The sequence below is a fragment of the Balaenoptera physalus genome (assembly GCF_965194825.1).
Source record: "Balaenoptera physalus genome assembly, chromosome: 5".
Classification (NCBI taxonomy): domain Eukaryota; kingdom Metazoa; phylum Chordata; class Mammalia; order Artiodactyla; family Balaenopteridae; genus Balaenoptera; species Balaenoptera physalus.
Genome location: NC_138884.1, coordinates 31,521,250 through 31,535,121, shown reverse-complemented (window position 1 = coordinate 31,535,121; position 13,872 = coordinate 31,521,250). Strand labels below are relative to the sequence as shown.

At 44.4% G+C, this 13,872-nt stretch overlaps 1 protein-coding gene across 4 annotated transcripts in view; it reads left to right on the top strand.

Annotated features, from left to right (window-relative positions):
- ZNF827 (zinc finger protein 827) overlaps nt 1–13,872 on the top strand; it is a 205,260-nt gene that overhangs the window by 86,119 nt on the left and 105,269 nt on the right. The window lies entirely within an intron of this gene.

The following is a 13,872-nucleotide window of genomic DNA, read 5'->3' as shown; positions in this document are numbered from 1 at the left end:
TAGCTCCCATCATTGTGGTGTTCTAACTGTCTGTGTCTGTGACTGTGATCCCGGGACCAAAAGGCCAGATCCCGGGGAGCTGTGCCTGAGTTTCTAGCTCTTTCCCTTATCAGATGTCGGGTTAGCATCAGGCCTTGTCCCTAGGCATCATAACGGCGCCATTGTTCTTGCCATGAATTTTTGAGCTGGGCTCTGTGTGTGCACCTGCTGGGACTCTAGGGTGCAGCTGTTTGTGGACACCGGGGCTGGGAGTCTCTGTGCCAGCCACATCACAGTCTGCAGAACCGGAGCACAGTGGCAAATTCAAGCGTGTCCGTACCTTCTTGTTTCCAAAGGAGAGATGGAACACACTTGATTCTTTCTTGCTTGGTGATTAAGGGGAGTCTTTCTTGCTCCCACTGGATTAAAAATCACTGGTGGAATCCTCTTTTTTTTTTTTTTAAACCTTATAAATGTGTAAAGCATGCTTACTTTTTTTTAAAATTTATTTTATTTATTTATGGCTGCGTTGGGTCTTCGTTGCTGTGCGCAGACTTCCTCTACTTGCGGCGAGCGGGGGCTACTCTTCGTTGCGGTGCACGGCCTTCTCACTGCAGTGGCTCCTCTTGCTGTGGAGCACGGGCTCTAGGCGTGCGGGCTTCAGGAGTTGTGGCGCGCGGGGTCTAGAGCGCAGGCTCAGTAGTTGTGGCGCACGGGCTTAGTTGCTCCACGGCATGTGGGATCTTCCCAGCAGAGGGCTCGAACCCACGTCCCTGCATTGGCAGACAGATTCTTAACCACTGCCCCACCAGGGAAGCCCTGGAATCCTCTCTTAAAGGGACTCTAAATCCTTCCCTCCCTACTCCCGTTTTGAGGTTTCCTAGTGTCTGTGATTGTGAAATCAAACCCCTTCCCCGAACCGTCTACTCTTCTTCTACCTGAGCCCACACTTAACATTCCTTCGTCCTTCAAGATTAACCTTGTCCCCTAGGACCAAGGCTTTCCAGGCTCAGCACCGTAACTGATTCAGGGAAGAGGATGGGACAGCCCCTGCTGCTGGCTTTCTGGGCTGATGGAAAAGAGAATTTTGCAAACTCTGCTCCAAGTTTCAGCCTAGGAGGCAGGCCTTTGAGGGCTGCAGCCCTGCATATTTGCATAGATCTTTCTTGGGAGCCAAAAGGCAGATGCAGACTGTCGCACGTCAGGGCAAGGGATTCAGTAGCCGCGTGACTGGGGCTGTGCAGGGGAGAGGAGATTAAATTCCTACTGTTTCTGTGCCTTCTTTCCTTTATCCAGTAGCAGTTCTCACCTTGACTGACATTAGACTTACCTGGGGAGTTTTTTTTTTTTTTTAAATGCCAGGGTCCAGCCCCACTGCCAGAAATTATGATTTAGTTGCTCTAGGATAGGACCTAGACCTAGACATTGGTGTTTTCTTTTTCTTTTCTTTTCTTTGGCCACACTGCGTGGCATGCAGGATCTTAGTTCCCCAACCGGGGATTGAACCTGCGCCCCCTGCAGTAAAAGTCTTAACCACTGGACCACCAGGGAAGTCCCTAGACATTGGTGTTTTCTTTAAAATCCTCAAACGATTCTAAAATGCAGCCAGGACTAAGGACCACTGATGTGGAAGATAAACTTGGTACCTTTTTGTTTGTTTGTTTTTCAGTACACCTATAGTTTTTCAGTGCAGCTCTCTTCCCTCACTTTCTATCCAAGACCATGAAAAGGGCCTGGTGGTTTGGGATGGGTCTGAGGCATTCACTATAGGTCAAGGTTAACAGGAACTGGAGGCCTGTGTGAGTCATGGTCATTGAGCCCCATGTTTTCCCTCGTGGAGCCACATGACAGGAGAATTAAAAGAAGCATCTTGATATTCTCCAGTTAGAATTAGAAAGTCTCGAGACTCATCTAGAACATCTAGGAACTTGGAATATCATCATTAGACGCCTGATTAAAAGTTGCCTGCTGTGGCCTTACATCATTTCTCTTTCTGAAAACTACACTTTTCAAGATATCACATTTAAATCTAACTCTCCAAATTAGAACCAAGCAGTTGACAGAAACTTGGCATCTCAGTTGTTGGCTGGGAATATCTTTTTATCTTTTTGTACTTGGTTTTTTGAAAATAAAAGACACAAGTCATTTCAACTATTTTTAGTTTGGAAACTGGCCAAAAAAATTTATCCTGTCTCCCACATTCTATTAATTTCATAAAATTCGGGCCGAAACATCTTAACCATGAGAGGTGGAATTCGGAAAACAGTGACTTGCAAATGAGTCCAAGCTGAACTGTTTCGAATGTGTTAGGAGCTCAGTGGTAAAATGGCAAAGGTTTTCTTGAATAAACGAAGGGCAGCTGGTGAACGTTTGTGTTGTATCTTGCGGTTTCCCATGGGCCTTTGTTCCGCCACCTCCATCTCTTTCCCATAATGTTATGCATCTGTAGTTACAATACGGTTTGTCTGTAAAGGGCAGCTCCTTATCCTGTGATACCTTTGTTTGTGCTGCTGAAGAAGGACGGGGCCAGGAGATGCCCGTTAACTAGGCATCCTTATTACCTGGTGGCTCTGATTGGCTTTCTGTCAAACATCTTAGCATCCTTCTACCAAGGAAGTGCCAGCCTTCTGCCATTCACGCCCTCAGGCTTCAGTGCCATTAGCTGGGGCTCTCTCCACGCCTAAGTGTGCCTTCCCCCGGTGGGTTTATTGTTGGCAGTCTTCCTTTGCATCTTCAGTTTGGCCCTTTCTTTTAACCCTGCCTGGCTTTTCTCATGATGGGCACTTGACTAAAGATCACTTGACTAAAATTCCTGGTGTCAGAAGCCACATTGTGGGCCCTCATATGTGCAGGCGGCCCAAATGTCCTATTGAAATCCTGGATTTTACCGAACCTGGTGGGTGATTCACGTGAGAGGGAGAGTGTGACGCTTTCCTGTTTTTCAGTGACTTGCTGCTCCACGAGATGAGGGCTGATCTGAGTCACAGAAGGGAACAGGTGGCGTAACAAGAAAGTGGGACCTGGAGTTACACACGTGCTCAGGCCTCCAGGGATGGAGACTTTGTGACACTGACTCACTGTTTATGATTTTTCCTTAGCAATCACTTACATAGTGCCTGCTCCTTGCCGTTTAACCCGTTTGAACTTTATAACAACCCTAGAGGAAGATACTGTTGGTATTCCCATTGTACAGATGAAAACTGAGAAACAGAGAGGTTAAGAAACTTGCCCACATTTACACAGCTAGTAAGTGGTGGGACTGGGATTCTAATCCAGGCAGCCGGGCTCCAGCATCCGCTCCCCCAAATCACAAAGTAAGGAAGTGGTGAAACTGGAAGTTGGCTCTGTTCTCTGCCCTTGTCTTTGTAGAGTCAGAGTTCCCAGAAAGGGAGCCATTCTCTGAGTGTCGTATGTTCGATGCCACCGGAAGTTGTACTAATACTTTTAGGCTTTTCAGGCATTGTTTAGTGCAGATGGAGTAGTAACAGTAAAGCCAGTTACAGTGTGTCTTCAATGGCTCGTAACAAGCATGTAGTTGAGGAAACCAAGACCGGAAGTCAGTAGTGTAGAAGGGTTGCCACTGGAATCCAGACGTTTCTTTCCTCACTGTGCTGGATAGGGTTCATCTCATTCCAGAACTGTCCGCAGAGTAGTTGTTTATCTTGATAGACTCTTGGGAAAATTGATCAAACTCTATGTTTCTGCAAAACTGAATCCAGGTCATTTTCTTCCTTGCCTCAGAAGTACATTTTCTTCCACTCACTACTGTTGTTACCATTGTTACAACTTCTACTATTGTTATCCTGAGGCTTATTACTAATCAGATGGGTTTCCAGTGAGCCAGGCGCGGTGCCAACAACTGGATGTAATTTCTCAGTTAACCTTCCCAACCGCCCTGTTAATGTTAAACCTATTTTATAGATGAGGAAGCTGAGGCTTAGTAGGTTTTGGCGACCGAGGGATAGAGCAGAGATTCAGCACTGCCTAACTGAAGCTTGGCTCCTGACCACTTAATGAGCTATTACCTAATTTTTTTTTTTTTTTTCTCAATTGAGTGAACTGTCTTTTGACCTCAGTCTGCTTCACTGTTTATTTTCCTTGGCTTCAAACCATGACATCGTTTTTAATGCATGCTAATTCAGTCACTAATCTGGTTAAATTTTTTTGTGTCTTCAAAATACACCCACAATCCATCCCTCGAGGGCGGCCTTTCCTGGCCCACCAGCTCCCTCCGGGATGCTTCCTCCGCCCCAAGACCCTCCCTCCCCGCCGCCAGGCCTCCAAGGCGTTAATGGACTCTTCTGATACCTCTGGCGTCAGGTTGTGCCCCTGCCTGGCTTCTTTCTCCTGAATAATGGTATCCCTACTCCTCTCAGGAAAAATGCTGAGTCTTCACCAGCTGGTAGACACTCCCCCTGCCCCCCATTTCCATTTACCTGCCTTCCCTCATGTTCCAGGAGTCCGGTCATTGGAAACATGGAGTTCCATAAGTCTTCCTCCTGTTAGGTAAAATCGGGGAGGGGGGTTCTAAAAAGAATTAATAATGTTATTAAAACCAAAATAACTAGGGACTTCCCTGGCGGTCCAGTGGTTAGGACCCTGCGCTTCCGCTGCAGAGGGCACAAGTTCGATCTCTGGTCGGGGGACTAAGATTCCTCATGCTGTGCGGTGTGGCCCAAAAAACCCCACAAAATAGCTAGTTTAATGCACCTCTGACCCCCAGTGGTGCTGTATCTTTGTAGAGAATTTCTAGCAACATTGCGCTTTATTGCTGTGATATCCACCCCTACTCCCCGCTCCAGTGATACTTAGAATCTTAACATCCAAGTTGACACTTGTATTACTGCTTGTGTCTTAGTCTTGCCTCTTCAACTATATTTCAGATCGCTAAGGGGTGGGGAGGGGCAGCGGCAGGGGATGATGTTTCCTTTATAATGTCTTTATCTTTGTATCATCCACAATGTATTCCGTGGTAGATGATAAGAAAGGTATTCCATTAGACATATATATTCTGGGAGTCAGGTTTTCAGAGGTTGTGGTATTGCTTCACTTAAAAAAGATTTACAAATTCACAACCAGCTCCGTAGTGCCATAAAGAGTACGGAAGAAAGAGGTGGTCCATGGGAAGAAAGCAGGCTGTTCAAAGGGAACCTCAAAGGGTGTGAGCACCTTGGTGTTGGCCGGGACCTCAGCTTCTGGGGCCAACTCTAGGAACCGGAGTCGGTCACACAGGGAGTTAAGTAACAAACTGGTCCACAGTTTAGCAGCTCAACACAATAGCCATTTACTTAGCTTACGAGTTTGGGGATTGGCAGTTGGGCATGGCTGACCGGTGTGCTTTTTCTGGTCTCGTCTGGGCTGACTCATCCATCTGCAGGACCTTGCCAGGTTGCCAGGGCATGGCTGGTCTAGGTGAGCCCCAGCTGGGAGGGCTTCTCTCTGTCCCCCAGGGTGTCCCATCCTTCAGTGTGTTAGCCTGGGCTCGCCCACATGGCAGCTGGGCTGGCTTCCAAAGGAGAGAGCAGAAGTGCTCCAGGTCTCTGGAGGCTGGGCTCAAAGCTGGCCCAGCGTCACTCCCACCACCTTCCAGTGACCGAAGCCAGCCGCTCCAACCCAGATTCAGAGGGCGGGATAATCTGCTCCACCTCCTGATGGGAAGATCTGCGGAGTCACATGGCAAAAGGGGTGGGTTTTCAGGCAGAAGGGATCCTGATGACCATTTTGCAGTCTCCCAACGCCCAGAGTTCTTCAGACTCACTGGGTGTTCCACAAAGACAAAAAAACCTTAAAATACCAATGTATGAACCAGAATGTCAGTATAGTAATTTAAAATGACAAGTGTAACAATCAAGAGCAGATGTCATTTGGGGCAGATGGTCACCGACTTCCCTGAAGAGTGTTGGAAATATATGATCCAATCTTTAGGTTTTCTTTTTTTCCAGTCTCAAGTCACCTCAAGCTGTTCTTACATGCAAATCACTCCACGGCTGTTCCTACAGTTCATTCTTTGGATGTGTTAATAGCGTGAATTTAAAATGCAGTTTTCTCTCCCATCTACTCCCGGCTAGAGGCTTGATCGGTTTTCCAGGACTGGTCCTTCCTGCTTTTGACAAGGGAGATATCCTGTCTGTTAAGTGGATTCCTGCAGATAGCTGCTCTCGCTCATTATGTGTGGCTTGTAGTAGTTTCGTTCACGGAGAAAAGCCTTATTTATTTATTTTAAAGTTCTGTGGCACTGCCTATTGTTATTACCCTTGACCCTGCTCCAAAGGCTCTTTTGTTTTCCCTTTGTCGCTATGTCTATAATCTCAGTAGCTGTCACAGGGGACCTGCGCGGCCCTGGTCCGCAGACATAGACACTGAAGTGTGACCGAGGATTAGCTCAGGTGGGGATGAAAGATATAATGAAATATAATGAGAAATATAAGATGGTTAAAACTCCGCTAAACACTAAATATAAAATGACTTCAGGCCAATTAAGTAGTTTACCTTATGAGAGAGCAAGATTTGAAAATATTTAGCTAATGTTTTAAATAAACATTCTATTTGAATATAATATGCTTCACTGTTATTAATTATTATTTAATGAAATCTCGGCTTTCCTTATGATTTCCGAAGGCAATTTATTTTCTTCTCACCCAAAGTGTATCAAGTTGTCAAAAAATCCCAGGTGCCCAGACAGATCATACATCCTTACATACACTTACAAGGGAACTTGGGTAGTTACAACAGCCCTGATTTGTGATCTGGAGAGTTGAGCTCTGATTCTGATTCTTTCATGAATGAGCTGTGTGGTTTTAAAAAGGTCATATCATTCTCTGAGACTCTGTTTTCTTATTGTAAAGTAAGGGAGTGGAAAGCGGTAATGGTTTTCATTTTGTTTGTTTGTTTTTAAACATTAAACCCATTTTTTTCCAAACAAAATCTTAAGGGCAGACTCAATATATAAAACACAAAGAATATGTAGTTTAATGTATTTTTAAATTTAACTTTATTTTTTAGGTTCTCATGTATTATATTTATTTATTTTCAAAGTCCAGCAATTCGAAAAAAGTTGCTAAGTGATAATCCCACACACGTGAAATTAGTGTTATGTTAAGATGAGGTCTTACAGCAGTATAAGCATCTAGTGTATTTCTAAATTTATTTTGCTGATTGCAGCTTCAAGAAATACTATTTACACAGGGACACTGTGGCAAATGAGATAAGATTTTTAGCAATTCACCTTGTAATCTCAGGATCCCTTTAATTAAATGTATTCAGCTGCTTGAAAGAAGAGTACAATAATAAAAAGTTTTTGCTTCAAAGCTGACAGCGTTTAGCAATTGCCCTTATTCCTTATCACGATAAAGGGCAGACAAGAAGCACCCCAAACTTTCAGCATGTACTAAAGCCATCGATAATTCTATTTTAGCTACTTGGTTATTACTCAGACCATTATTTGGAAGTTTATTTAATCTCGCTAGTCTCAGATTCTTCATCTACAAGATGGAGATAATGGTAGTAACTACTTCAGAGGGTCGTTGAGAGGATCAGATAAATTAATCCAAGGAAACAGCATACTCCCTGGCCCATATTAAGTGCTCTATAAATGACAGAACCAAATATGTGTATATCTACATATTTCTGTCTGGCTGTTAGCCATGATCAGAAGCTTCACCAAAGCAGATACACTTGAAACTACCCTGGCACCTAATTTAAGGCAGTGGTCCTCAACCAGGGGCATGCTCAGGGGAGAGTAAGGCAATGTCTAGAGAAATTTTTGTTTTCACGACTGGGAAGTGCTACTGGCATCTAGTAGGTAGAGACCAGGGGTGCTGCTAAACATCCTACTGTTTGCAGGACTGTCACCCACAGCAAATTACCCAGCCCAGAATGTCAGTGGTGCTGAGGTTGAGAAAGCCTGATTTGAGGCATACCTAGACACTCTAGTCGTACCATAATTGTACAGTTTTACATGCACAGGCCTGAATTTTTGGAAAGATTAGTGTATAGCCAAGCACTTCCTTATTTATGACATATTCCTAGAACTCTGCCACTCCTAAGAGGCAGGGAGAACTGCATCACAAGTGATACACAAAACTGAATTAACTTGTTAACTCAAGTTAACCTATCAGTGGTCTCCAGTGAGTTGACATTTTATATATAACAGAGCTGAGGATCCACATTTTAAAATTTTAAATTAGTTTCAATAATCTTAAAAGCTTACATTGGAAACCGACATTTATTGGAACCCCAGAAGCTTATCCTAGGGTTGGTTCCCTGGGACACTGTTTGAAAACCACCAAATCTGCGGTCCCTTCCAGGTCCAAGGGTCTTTGGCTCTGCTTTAGGGGGAGCTAGTAAGTAAAATTCTCAGTGGCCTAGCTTTTTCATGTACCAGTTCAGCAGTCACAAAATTGCCAGACACTGAACTGAAAGAGAGCTCGGTCTTATTAAACTCAAGGAAAGTGTCGTTTTCCTTCACCAGAGGAAACAGACAAAACAGAGCAGTAACAGTCATGTTGCCGTCCCTTCTTCCTCTTCCACCCTCTTAGATCTTCATAAAATTCTTGCCTACCAGAAAACATGCCTTTCCTTCAGGTTTCACACCACCCTTCCTCATTTCTCGTTCACAATGCTTAGTTCACACCGTATCACTTCTGCCCAGAGCCCACAGTGCACTGCTTGAGTTAGTTTCCTTCTTAAAGGCGCTTGGACTATCTTGGAGAGAAAGGAGAGCACTTGGGTGCATTTTCAGCCAGAAGCCCTGAAGTCTAGTGTCTCTGATTTGGAGAAGTCAGTCTGTTAACCTCTTGGGACCTTAGTTCCTTCACCTGCAAGATGAAGGTAGTAACGATGCCTGTCTCTTGTGGTTGATGGAAGGATCAATTCCTGTATAACTATTCAAATGCTAGTTGTGTGCATTATTGAAACAAATAATGGTCTTTAAGGAAGTTATACAGCATTGTCCTGGGGGTGGGGATGAGAGGGGCTTAGACAGAATCTCGAAGTGTACTGAGGACACCTCACCGGAAAGACGGGTTCCTTTTACAACTCATTAATGCTGGCCTATTAGAATTAGAAGCTTGGAATCATTTTATCCCAGTGGCTTTCCCGTTCCTTTCCCATATTAGCCTTTGTCTTGAATCCTTTCTAAATCCTGATTTAGAAAAAGCTGATTTGCTTCCTTTCAATGGCAGCCCAACTCCATCGAGCACATGAACTTACAGATGTACATAATTTTTAATCATAATTTTCTCAGGTCACAAAGTGTTTGAACAGTGAGAGAAGGGACCTCTTGGTTAGTGGGGCTTCCTCACTGCGTTAAGTGGAGTGTCTGGAAGCTTGACGATACATTAAACGGAAGTCAAGGTAGTTGCTGTGAAAGTCCTTTACAAATTGAGCTCCATATGTGCACCCATCTTCTTGTTAGTGGTAAGAATGAAGTAAAGACTAGGCAGTGAGTCTTAAATTACTGCTTTTCTCTTAGCAATTTCCCCAAAGAGAAAACATCTTTAGTTTCACCTTTCCCTGTAGAAAAAAAATTTTTAAATTAAGATAATAAAAAAATGATGGCAATTATGCAGTCATATTAATTTTAAAATATAGGGCTTTATGCACTATTCTCAGTGTAAATATTTCTGGTAATTGAAAAAAAGCAGGGTAGCCTTCATATTGCTATTTTTACATCATCTATTTAGATCCAAATGTTTGGGAAACTAAAATTTGGACAAATGAGTGTTTCCCACATATTTTTTGATATGTCATTAGCCATATTTACATTTCCCTAGCACATTACTAGTTTTATGCCATTCTTGACATTGTCAGAATGAAAACCAGGTATGAAGTACCTTGCAAGTTTATAAAACAGCAACATACAGCTTGCCTATTATTTTTTAAAGTGTCTTATTACAGTTCTGTTAAATCTGGGTTGTACTAATAATGCCAAATTTTTTTTTTTTTTCTTAAGTCTTATGTAGCACATATTCTGACTAATGCTCCCAGAAGCTACTTATATCTTCAGAGAGCATTGGCTTCGTGGTTGCCCTCTCCAGCAGTTGGGATTTGCTTCTAGGGCCTCAGTAGTTTCCTATCTCTTTCCTAGGCTCACTTAGAATTTTTTAAAGTTTCAAAAATAAAAGATGGAAGCCTGAAGCATTTTAAAAAATATATAACCATTCACTTTATATTGTTCCTACCCAAAGAATCAAAGTTACAGACTTAATAGTCAGCACACCATTTATTTTTTATTATTATTATTTTTTTAAATTTTCTTTATTTTTTTGGCTGCGTCGGGTCTTAGTTGCAGCATGCAGGATCTTTCGTTGCGGCGCACAGCCTTCTCTCTAGTTGTGGTGTGCAGGTTTTCTCTCTCTAGTTATGGCGCACTGGTTCCAGAGAGCGTGGGCTCTGTAGTCTGTGGTATGCAGGCTCTCTAGTTGAGGCACACGAGCTCAGTAGTTGTGGTACACGAGCCTAGTTGCCCCGCGGCATGTGGGATCTTAGTTCCTCGACCAGGGATGGAACCTGTGTCCGTGCATTGGAAGGCGGATTCTTTTTTTTAAATGATACAAATGAGCTTATTTATTTATTTATTTATGGCTATGCTGGGTCTTCGTTTCTGTGCGAGGGCTTTCTCTAGTTGCGGCGAGTGGGGGCCACTCTTCATCGCAGTGCGCAGGCCTCTCACTATCGCGGCCTCTCTTGTTGCGGAGCACGGGCTCCAGACGCGCAGGCTCAGTAGTTGTGACTCATGGGCCCAGTTGCTCCGCGGCATGTGGGATCTTCCCAGACCAGGGCTCGAACTCGTGTCCCCTGCATTGGCAGGCAGATTCTCAACCGCTGCACCACCAAGGAAACCTGGATGGCGGATTCTTTACCACTGGACCACCAGGGAAGTCCCCAACAGCACACCATTTAATTACTCTATCATGACTAACTTAGGATGCTCTTGGAAAGGGTTTTATGAAGGATTCTGGAAGAAAGGCTTAGGGTGAGAGAAGCTTTAGGAGGTGGCCAGCAACCACGCCCTCCTGCTGGAAGTGGTTGAAAGGGGAGAAATGTGCTAGATAAACAGAATCCTCTTAGGAACTACCTTCTGTAGAGGTCCAAAATACATGCTTGAAGATTGCTCTAGAGACTGTCTTTGTTCCCTTGGGCTCAGATGCCAATGGCACTGTCCCCAGAGGGCTAGATTTTCAGCACTTTCCTTGAGATTTTTCTGGGTTCCTCCTTTAGTAATGCCAGAGTCCAAGTGATCATTCAGAGACACCTCAGTAAGAGCTGTTGGGTAGTAGCAGAGCTTTTAACTTTATCTGGAAGGTCTTATCCCCAGTCTCATGATCAGACTTGAGGAAAGCACTTCCGATTGCCTTTGGTGGAATATTTTGGGATTTGTAGCTTTTGTTTACCACAGGTAATAATGGAGTGCCAACAGATGTCACTGATTTGTGACCAACATATTATATTTATTCAACAAATATATGTTGAGCTCCTGCTGTGTGCCAGGCCCAGTTCTAGGCACTCGAGATACATCAGCGTTAAAACAAAGATTATTGCCTTCATGAAGCCTACCTTTGAGTTGAAGGAATAGACCATAAATTGTTAACATAATAAATAAGAATATTATGTAGTATGGATTAGTCTTTAGGGCTGCCATAGCGAAATACCATAGACTGGGTGGCTTAAACAATAGAAATGTATTTCTCACCCTTCTGGAGCCTGGAGGTCCAAGATCAAGGTGCTGACAGGTTTGGTTTCTCCTGAGGCCTCTCCTTGGCTTGAAGATGGCTGCCTTCTTGCTCTGTACCCACATGGTCTTTCCTCTGTATGTGCACATCCTCTGTGTCTCTCTTATTCTCAGGACACAAGTCATATTGGATTAGGGCCACACCCTGATGGCCTCGTTTAACCTAATTATCTCCCTATCTCCAAATACAGTCGCAGTGAGGGTTAGGGCTTCAACATTTGTATTTGGGGAGGTGGGGCATACACAATTCAATCCATAACAAGATGTTATCTGGTGATAAATATTTTGGATAAAAAGGAAAATTAAGGACTTTCCTGGCGGTCCAGTGGTTAAGACTTTGCCTTCCAATGCAGGGGGTGCAGGTTCAATCCCTGGTCGGGGAGCTAAGATCCCACATGCCTCGTGGCCAAAAAACCAAAACATCAAACAGAAGCAATATTGTAACGAATTCAATAAAGACTTTAAAAAAATTTATTGAAAAAAAAAAGGTGGGGGAAGACTTCCCTGGTGGTCCAGTGGTTAAGAATCCACCTTACAATGCAAGGGACACGGGTTCGATCCCTGGTCGGGGAACTGAGATCCCGCATGTCGTAGGGCAACTAAGACGCGCACCACAACTACTGAGCCCACGTGCTCCGGAGCCCACATGCCACATCTAGAGAGCCTACGCGTGGCAACAAAAGACCCCGCATGCCGCAACAAGGACCCGACGCAGCCAAATAAATAAATGAATAAATATTTTTTTTTAAAAAAGGAAAATTAGAGTAGGGTAAGAGAGTTTGGGGGACTGTGGGTACTATGGGGTGGGCATCACAGTTTTGATCAGGGTGGTCGCGGTCTTCATTGAGAAGGTGGTATTTTAGCAAAGACTTGAAGGTCAAGTTACATTCAGGTGTTGTTATAACACAGGGACCAGAGATGGAGGAGTGGTGTAGTGGAGCTAGGCAGGGGACACAGGGTGGGCAGCCCGTGCACCTGGCTTCTTGTCTTAGCTCCTCATCTTTCTGGTAGTAAAACTTCCAAGTGTCACTTTAGCCCTCTGGGGTCCAGTTCCCAAATATGCTGGTCTGTGTGAACTTGTGACTCCAGCAGGGCTATTCTTAGAAGGGCATGAGGTATAAAGAAAGGACTTTGTGTCTGTGTATTGGCTGGAGGTAGATGGTGGGCAGGGGTGATAGGCGTGCCCTTTGGGTATTTATTTTCATCCTTTTTGTTGTTGTTGTTGTTAAGCAGGAGTGGGCTTAAGTCTCATTCTTTTTTTTTTTATAAATTTATTTATTTATTTTTATTTGTTTATTTTTGGCTGCACTGGGTCTCTGTTGCTGCACGCGGGCTTTTCTCTAGTTGCGGCAAGCGGGGGCTACTCTTCATTGCGGTGCGCGGGCTTCTCATTGCGGTGGCTTCTCTTGTTGCGGAGCACGGGCTCTAGGCGTGCGGGCTTCAGTAGTTGCGGCATGAGGGCTCAGTAGTTGTGGCTCGCGGGCTCTAGGCACACGGCTTCAGTAGTTGTGGCATGCGGGCTCAGTAGTTGTGGCTCACGGGCTCTAGAGCACAGGCTCAGTAGTTGTGGCGCACGGGCTTAGTTGCTCCGTGGCATGTGGGATCTTCCTGGACCAGGGCTCAAACCCTTGTCCCCTACATTGGCAGGCGGATTCTTAACCACTGCACCACCAGAGAAGCCCAAGGCTCATTCTAAGAAGCATTTCTAAGAACTCTATATTAGGATGAGATCTTATTTCTTAAAATACCAGCACACCTAAATTAACCAACTTATATGTCCTACTATGTGGCCCTTTAAAGGGGAGCAAGATGGCTGTGAAAGTGACAAGTGGTAAAAGAGGCTGCTAGTCTTCCTCCTTGGTTTTTCCCAAGAAAGACCAGGACATAGTATGTAGCTCAGTGGGTGAAGGCCTGGTAAGGTGTAGCCAAGCCACAGAATCTATCCCATAATAGGACAGTTAGCTCTGCCCTGACCACACACTCCACACCAGCCAACCATGCTAGAAATGGAAAAAGGACATTAGTGGAAAAACTGGTGAAATCTGAATAAAATCTGGATCTTAGATCATAGTAATGTGAATTTCTTCGTTCTGACAAATGCTCCATGGTGTTACGTAAGATGTTAACTTTAGGGAACACTGAGTGAAGGATGTAGGGGAAGT